The following is an 8,819-nucleotide window of genomic DNA, read 5'->3' as shown; positions in this document are numbered from 1 at the left end:
AGAAATTCTAGAATTTGACCACCTACATTTGAATTCATGTTCTGCCAGTTATTTAGCCTTGTGGACTTGGGAATATTGTTAAACCTTTCTAAGGCTTTGTTTTCTATGTTTTTGAAATATAATAGAGTAAATGAATCTGTTTACATATACATAGATGTATACATCTATATCAGAGCCTAGCACATCATAGCACATAGTAAATGTTATACATTTACTATTTTTATCATTCCCACTGAAATTTGAGTTAATGTGGACCTCCACTTTCAGATCCAACATGTAAGAAGAACTTGGAATAAATACAGTACACATACACTCTCACCATCTAGGCATATCATATTCAGACTACAGAACACCAGAGACAAGGAAAATCTTGAAGGCAACCAAGGAGTAACAAAATATCTTAATTAGAGGGAAACAAAGAATAAATGTAACAAATAGAAAACAGTTACAAGATGATAGATATCAATCTATCTTAATAAGAAATGTAAATGTGAATAATCTAAATGCAGCCATTAAAAGATAGAAATTCTAGGGCTGGATATGCAGTTTCTTGACAAAAAATTAAAAACCAGTTAAAAACTTAGATTAAAAGTAAATCCTGGGCGTATACCTGGAGAAAGCCATAATTCAAAAAGATACATGCACTCCAATGTTCATTTCAGCACTATTTACAATAGCCAGGAGATGAAGTAACCTAAATGTCCATCAACAGAAGAATGGATAAAGAAGATGTGGTACACATATACAATGGGATATTACTCAGCCATAAAAAGGAATGAAATTGCGCAATTTGCAGAGACGTGGATGGACCTAGAGACTGTCATAGAGTGAAGTAAGTCAGAAAGAGAAAAACAAATATCGTATAGTATTGCTTGTATGTGGAATCTAGAAAAATGATACAGATGAACTTATTTGCAAAGCAGAAATAGAGACACAGGTGTAGAGAATGGAGACTGGGGTGCAAGGTGGGGTTAGAAGAAGTGGGATTTTTGGATTGACATATATACACTAATATGTATAAAATAGATAACTAATGAGAACCTGCTGTATAGCACAGGGAACTCTACTAGGTGGTGACCTAAATGGGAAGAAAATCCAAAAGAGAGGGGATATATGTATATGCATAGCTGATTCATTTTTCTGTGCAGCAGAAACTAACAACATTGTAAAGCAACTATACTCCAATAAAAATTAATAATAAGAAAGTAAAGGGATTGATAAAGATACACCATGCTAATACTAATCAAAACAGGAGAATATGCTTTAGTTATTACCTTATCCAGAACTCAGCATATACCCTTCCTTCCTGCTATGTGAGGGGAAAGGCTGATGTATCTGGTATAATCTTTGAAGTTACTCATTTTCTTTTTAAAAATAACATTATCAGGATTACTCAGAGTTGGTTATCTGATCTGCTTCTGAGAAATTCCCACATTATCCTTAACTCATTTTTTCTTCAGCTTAAAATTTCTGCCTCACTGAAGTCTGATTTAACCATGTTCCATATGCAAACTACCTAGGAGTTTTAATAACCGTGATCTCAGTGAGAGTTAACAGTGTGACATGGCTGTCAAAAGACAGCTAATGCATTATACATTTTATTCAAAGAAATATAGTATTCAGAATAAAGAAGGAAATAGTTTTACTATTTTGTGCATTAATCATACATCATCTGGAATATCATTTTTGTTCTTTGCATCACTTTTAAGAGGACACTGATAATGCATAAACATGTCCTGAGATGGGTGACTGAGATTTTGAAGCCATTTCAAATAAGGAAATTTTGAGCAATTAAAAACTAAGACATTTTAGGGAAGAAGTATTAAATGGCTAAATAAAATTTGATGGACTGGCATTCTGGAAAAGCAATTATACTCAGTTGGATATAATAAGGGAGGAGACTTCATCTTGGGATAAGGAGAAACTTCCTCATAATTATAACTGCCCAACTTTAGAATGGACTGTGTTTTTATATAATCATGAGCAACCTGTCATTGGAAGCATCCAAACAAAGAATGGATGCCAATATGCCTGGGATGTTGCTATACTGGTCTATTTGTAGCATTGTAGAAGTTGAGTTCAATGAGCTCAAAGGTCTCTGCTAGCTCAAATGCTCTGTGGTTCTATTTTAAAAGCCGTTGAAGCTTTGCTATTTATCAGCCAATGAAATTAGCTCTTGTTAGCCTGGAAGTATTTAAATCTTTTTTCTTTAGAGTCATTTATGTGTGTGTGTGTGTGTGTGTGTATACATACAACTTAAGACAAATTTCCCCTTTCTTCACAATTAAACCAAAACTTTTAAAACCCAACAGTAACCATTCAAGGTAATGTGTGAATGTGTGTGTATATGAATGAGATATCATGATATCTTGAAGACAGTCTATGAAAGTTGTCCACCACCCAGTGATAAATGTGGTTGATAACTACATTTTTTAATGTTCTTTGGAAAATATAAACACAGTTGAGGTTATATTATAAGTGGAATTTTATATTATGTCATTCCCTTTATCAATAAAAAATCTAGGTACTGTAGCAGTGAGTTTGAGCATAACTTTTGGAAACCATAAGCTTGTGTCCATTACCTGGCTCAGCCATTAGTTGAAAGAACTTGGTCAAATTACCTAACTTGTTTTTTCCTGGGATCTAAAATAAAGAAAGTAAAACTGAGATAATGGTATTGTTATTAGGATCAAATGTCATATAATGCATATAGAACTACTATGATGTCACTCAGTATATAATAGATTCAGACTAAATAATACTTAATATAACATAAGCCCTTTCCTTATCCTATCATTTAAAATTTAATTTTAATGTCTGCATAATATTTTATTCTATGAATTAATCATGATTTATTTCCATCTTTCTCAAACCTTTTTTTACTGGTGAATTGCACAAGGTAGAGAAGAGTAAAATAATGTTTCTTAAGAGTTTCTATTACAATAAAAAACAGCCTCTTATTGAAATTTCTCATGTTTTCTTAGTATAATATTTTCTGATGACATTTAAATTTTTACTTCATGATGCAGTGCTTGTTCTAACAGAAATATAATGTGATTTTCCCAAAAGTTTTAAATTAAATTCCTTTTTTAAAGATGAACCTTGTTTATTCAGTAATATTCCATGTTAATAATCTTATCTGGTAACTTGTAAAGTGTAAGTTTAAGATCTCACTAGTGTGGGTGGCTTTAAGATAGTTCCTTTTATGTTAAAGTGATCCTACAGGGGTAGTATACAAAGAATATTTAATCAAGAGTGGTCATTAATTTTAACATTTTTTTAATCAGAGAAGGAGGCCTTATACATTTTTCTTTGTAAAACGTGTAATGCATTTTATAACTAGATGTTTATAAGTGAGCTCTATAGTTTTGGGACAAATCATTTTTATCATGATACATTTTTATTTAAAATACTTATGGATTAAATTTGCAAGTAATTTATTTAGAATACTTATATTTTCAGTTATGTTTTCTTTATAAAATTCTGCTATCAGGGTTTGATTCTTTACCAAGTTAACTGGGGATTTCCTATATAGGCATATATCTGTATTTAATGTTTATATATCTTGGAATTATATGTTACTTGGATTTACAATATAAACATACTCATCACTGAAACCTTATGCAATATTATTTTATATACTAAATCTTATATACTGAAACTATACTTGATACCAAGTATATTGGAAGATAAATATCAAATGTGCACTTTTTTTTCTATTTGTGCATGGTTGTTCATGGTTATTGTTTTTTCATGTTTTTTACTTATTTGGATAATTTTGGTAATATATACTAATTGTAGTATTCAATTTCAATGGAATTTTTATTACTATAGAGTCTTCCATAAGTTCTCTGAAATTCTGTATCTGTATATTTATTTTATTGATTTAATTACATAATTATATTCATATTTTCCATTAACCTATTTTTCCCTTGATAATGAATTCTATTGTATTTGTTTTCTTATTATTTTAGGAAACTTCATTACTTCCATTTGTTCTATTACCTCTAAAAATGTTCTCTCCATTTTTTAGTTAAAAGGACAGATTATATTTTTCTCTTGCTCTAGTAATTGAGGTCTCATATTTTTATATATATTTAAACAACCTCCAAGAAAAAGGAAAAAAATTCTCACTAGTATCCAAGTAGCTATATTTCCATGGTAGCAACTTTATTCAAATTTTGAAAGTCAATTTGTAACAAAAAATGTGGTATCAATCGTGTGTGATTCTATTTGTTATTTCTCTCTTTGTTCCTGTTGCACTTTGTCTTTACTTCAGGCAGTCTCCTCTATTTCTATATTGAGAAATAATTGACATAAAACTTTGTATTAGTTTCATACAGGCAACCTCATTTTATAGGGCTTCAGCTTTATTGTCCTTTGCAGATATTGCTTTTTTTTTTTTTTAACATATTGAAGGTTTCTGGCACTTTGCACCAAGCAAGTCTATTGGTGCCATTTTTCCAACAGCATTTGCTCATTTTGTGTCTCTGAGTCACATTTTGGTAATTCTCACGGTATTTCAATCTTTTTCATTAATATTATATTCGTTATGGTGATATGTGATCAGTGATCTTTGATGTTACTGTTGCAAAAAGATTGAAATTCACTGAAGGCTCAGATGATGGTTAGTATTTTTTTAGCAAGAAAGTATTTCTAAATTAAGGTACATACATTTTTCAGACATAATGCTATTGCATACATAATAGACAATAATGTATACACAACTTTTATATGCAAAAAATTGTGTGACTCACTTTATTGTGATACTTGCTTAATTGTGGTGGTCTAGAACCAACCCTCAATATCTCCAAGATATACTGTGTACAACATAATGATTCAATATCTGTATATATAGTGAAATGGTCATAAGTCTATTAACATTTGTCATAGTTACAAATTTTTTTCTTCTGTTGAGAACTTTTAAGATTTATTCTCTTAGCAACTTTCAAATATGCAATATAGTATTATTAGCTACAGTCACCATGCAGTATGTTACATCCCCAAGACTTATTTACTTTATAATTGGAAGTTGGTACCTTTTGCTCGCACCCAGCAACCCCCAGCCCCCCACCTCTGGCAACCACCAATTCGTCCTTTGTATCTATGGCTCAGTTCTTTGTGTTTTGTTCTTTTTCTTAGACTTCACATATAAGATTGTATGGTACTTGTCTCTGTCTGACTTGTTTCACTTAGCATAATGGCCATCCATATTGTCGCAGGAGGCAAGATTTCCTTCTTCATTATAGCTGAATAATGTTCCTCTGTGTGTGTGTTTGTATACCTACACACCATATTGTCTTTATCCATTCATCTGTTGATGGACACAGGTTGCTTCCATGTCTTAGCTGTTGTAAATAATTCTGCAATGAACATAGGGGTGCACATAATTTTTGAGTTAATATTTTTGTTTTCTTCTAATAAATACCTACAAGTGGAATTGCTGGATGGTAGTTCTATTTTTAATTTTTAAGGAACCTCCATGCCATTTGTATAGGGGCTGCACCAATTTACATCCCACGAACAGTGCAGAAGGGTTTCATTTCTCCACATTCTTTCCAATTGTGTTATTTCTTGTCTTTTTTATAATAACCATCCTAACAGGTGTGAGGTAATCTCATTGTGGTTTTGATTTGCATTTCCTGATGATTAGTGACATTGAGCACCTTTTCTTGTACCTCTTGGACATATGTATGTCTTTCTTTGGATAAATGTCTATTTGGATCATCTGCACATTTTTTAATCAGATTTTTTTTACTATTGAATTGTATTAGTTCTTTACATTTGGATATTAACCCCATATTTCAATATGGTTTGAAAATATTTTCTCCCATTTGGTAGATTGTCCTTTCATTTCATAGATGGTTTCCTTTGCTGCACAGAAGCTTTTTAGTTCGCTGTATTCCCATTTGTTTGTTTTTGCTTTTGTTGCCTGTTCTTTCAATGTTGAACCTAAGACATTATCACCAACACCAATGTCAAAGAGCTTACCACTTATGTTTTCGTCTAGAATTTTTATGGTTTCAGATCTTACATTCAATCTTTAATCTATTTTGAGTTAATTTTTGTGTATGCTGTAAGATAGTTGTTCAGTTTCATTCTTTTGCACGTGGCTGTCCACTTTTCCCAACAGCATTTATTGAAGACACTGTCTTTCACCACTGTATATTTTTGGCTCCTTTTTTGTAGATTAATTGATTATGTATGTGTGGTTTTATTTTCTGTGCTCTCTATTCTGTTGCATTGATCTATGTTTCTGTTTTTAAGACAATATCATACTGATTTGATTACTACAGCTTTGTAATATGGTTTGAAATGAGGGACCATGATGCTTCTACTTTTGTTCCTCTTAACATCAGTTTGGCTATCTGGAGTATTTTGTGATTCCATAAAAATTTTAGGATTGTTTGTTCAATTTCTGTGAAAAAAAGTCATCTGGCATTTTGATAGAAATTTCAATGAATTTGTAATTGCTTTGGATAGTATGGGCTTTTTAACAATATTAAATTTTCCAATGCATGAGGACAAATATCTTTTCATACATTTATGTTTTAGTACATTTCTCATCAGTGTTTTATCGTTTTCAGTGTACTGATCTTTCATCTTAGTCAAATTTATTCCTTAGTATTTTATTGTTGTTGATAGTTCCTTGTTATATATGGCAACACAACCTTTTTGCAAATAGTGACAGTTTTCCTTCTACCTTCCAATTTTAATAATTCTTTTTCTCACCTAATTGCTCTTGGTAGGACTTCTAATACTATGTTGAATGAAATTGGTGAGAATGGACATCCTTGTCTTATTCTGGTCTTAGAAGAACTACTTTTAGCATTTCATAGTTGAGTTGATGTTAGCAGTGTGCTTGTCATATATGGCCTCTATTCTGTTGAAGTATGCTTTTCTTCTATACCCACTTTGTTGAGAATTTTTATCATGAATGGACTTGGATTTTATCAAATGCTTTTTAAGTATCTATTGAAATGATATGATTTTTATCCTTCATTTTGTTAATGTAATATATTACATCTATCTGTGGATATTGAACTTTCATTGCATTCCTGGAATAAATCTCATTAGATGATGCTATATGATCCTTTTAATGGTATTGAATTTGATTTGCTAATATTTTGTTGTGGATTTTTGCATGGGTGTTCATCTGGGACTTTTGCCAGTAATTTGCTATTCTTGTGGCATCCTTGTCTGGTTTTGGTATCAGAGTAATGCTGGTCTTGTAAAATGAATTTGGAAGGGCACCCCCCCCCCTCCGCCGCCATCTTCTATTTTTTGGAAGAGTTTGAGAATGATTGGTGTTAATTCTTCTTTGAGTGTTTGGTAGAATTTACCAGTGAAACCATCTGGTCCTGGACCTTTGTTTTTTGCGAGGTTTGTAATTATTGTTTGAATCTTTTTACTGGTAATTTGCTCAGATTTTCTGCTTCTTCAAGATTCAGTCTTGGTAGGTTGTATGTTTCTAGGAATTTACTCATTCTTCCAGGTTGTCCAATTTGGTGGCATATAATTGTTCATAGTAGTCTCTTATGATCCTTCATCTTTCTATTGTATCAGTTATGATATCTCCTTTTTCATTTATGATTTTTGTTTGAACCTTTTCTTTTCTTCTTTGTGAGTCTAGCTAAAGATTTGTAAATTTTGTTTACCTTTTCAAAGAACCAGCTCTTAGTTTCACTGATCTTTTTGATTCTCTTTTTAGTTTCTATTTCATATATTTCCACACTGATATTTATTTCCTTCCTTTTACTAACTTTGGCCTTGTTTGCTCTTCCTCTTCTAGTTTCTTAAAATGTAAAGACAATTTGTTTATTTGAGATTTTTCTTGTTTCATGAGGTAGGAATTTATTGCTATGAACTTCCCACTTAGAACTGCTTTTTCTGTATCCCCTAAGTTTTGGGATGTTGTATTTCTATTTTCATTTGTCTCAAGGTATATTCTTCTTCTCTGTGGATTTTTTCTTTGATCCTCTGGTTATTCAGTAGCATGTTGTTTAATCTCCATACATTTGTGAATTTTCCAGTTTTCTTCTTGCAGTGATATTTAGTTTCATAGAATTGTGGTCAGAAATGAAGTTTAATATAATTTCAATGTTTTTTAAATTTATTAAGACTTGTTTTGTGGCATAATATGTAATCTTTCCTTTAGAATGTGTGCTTGAGAAGAATGTGTATTCTGTTGTTTTTTGATGGAATTTTCTCTAAATGTATATTAAATCCTTCTGGTCTACCAGGTAGTTTAAGACCAATGTTTCCTTATTCATTTTCTCCCAGGATGATCTATCCATTGATGTAAGTGGGGTATTAAAATTCCTTACTATTACTGTATTGCCATCTATCCCTTTAGGTGTTACTATTTGATTTATATATTTAAGTGCCCCTCTGTTGGGTGCAAAAATACTTACAAATATTACATTCTCTTGTTGGTTTGACTCCTTTACTCTTATGTAATGTTCTTCTTTGTCTCTTATTACAGTCTTGTTAAAGTCCATTTCATCTGATGTAAGTATAGCTACCCCAATTTTCTTTTGGTTTTCATTTGCATGGAATTTCTTTTCCACACATTCACTTTCACTTTGCATGTGTTCTTACAATTGAAAGAAGTCTCTTATAGGTAGCATATTGATGGGCCTTGTTTTTTTTTATCCATTTAGCCACTGTATGTCTTTTGACTGGACAATATAGTCCCTTTACTTTTAAAGTAATTATTGATAGGTATGTACTCACTGCCATGTTGTTAATTGTTTTCTGGCTGTTCTGTTCCTTCCACTAGTCTTCTCTTGTGCTCTTCCTTTGTAGATGGGTGACTT

The sequence above is a fragment of the Mesoplodon mirus genome (genome assembly GCF_964341445.2).
Source record: "Mesoplodon mirus genome assembly, chromosome: 4".
Classification (NCBI taxonomy): Eukaryota; Metazoa; Chordata; class Mammalia; order Artiodactyla; family Ziphiidae; genus Mesoplodon; species Mesoplodon mirus.
This window is presented reverse-complemented; position numbering follows the sequence as displayed.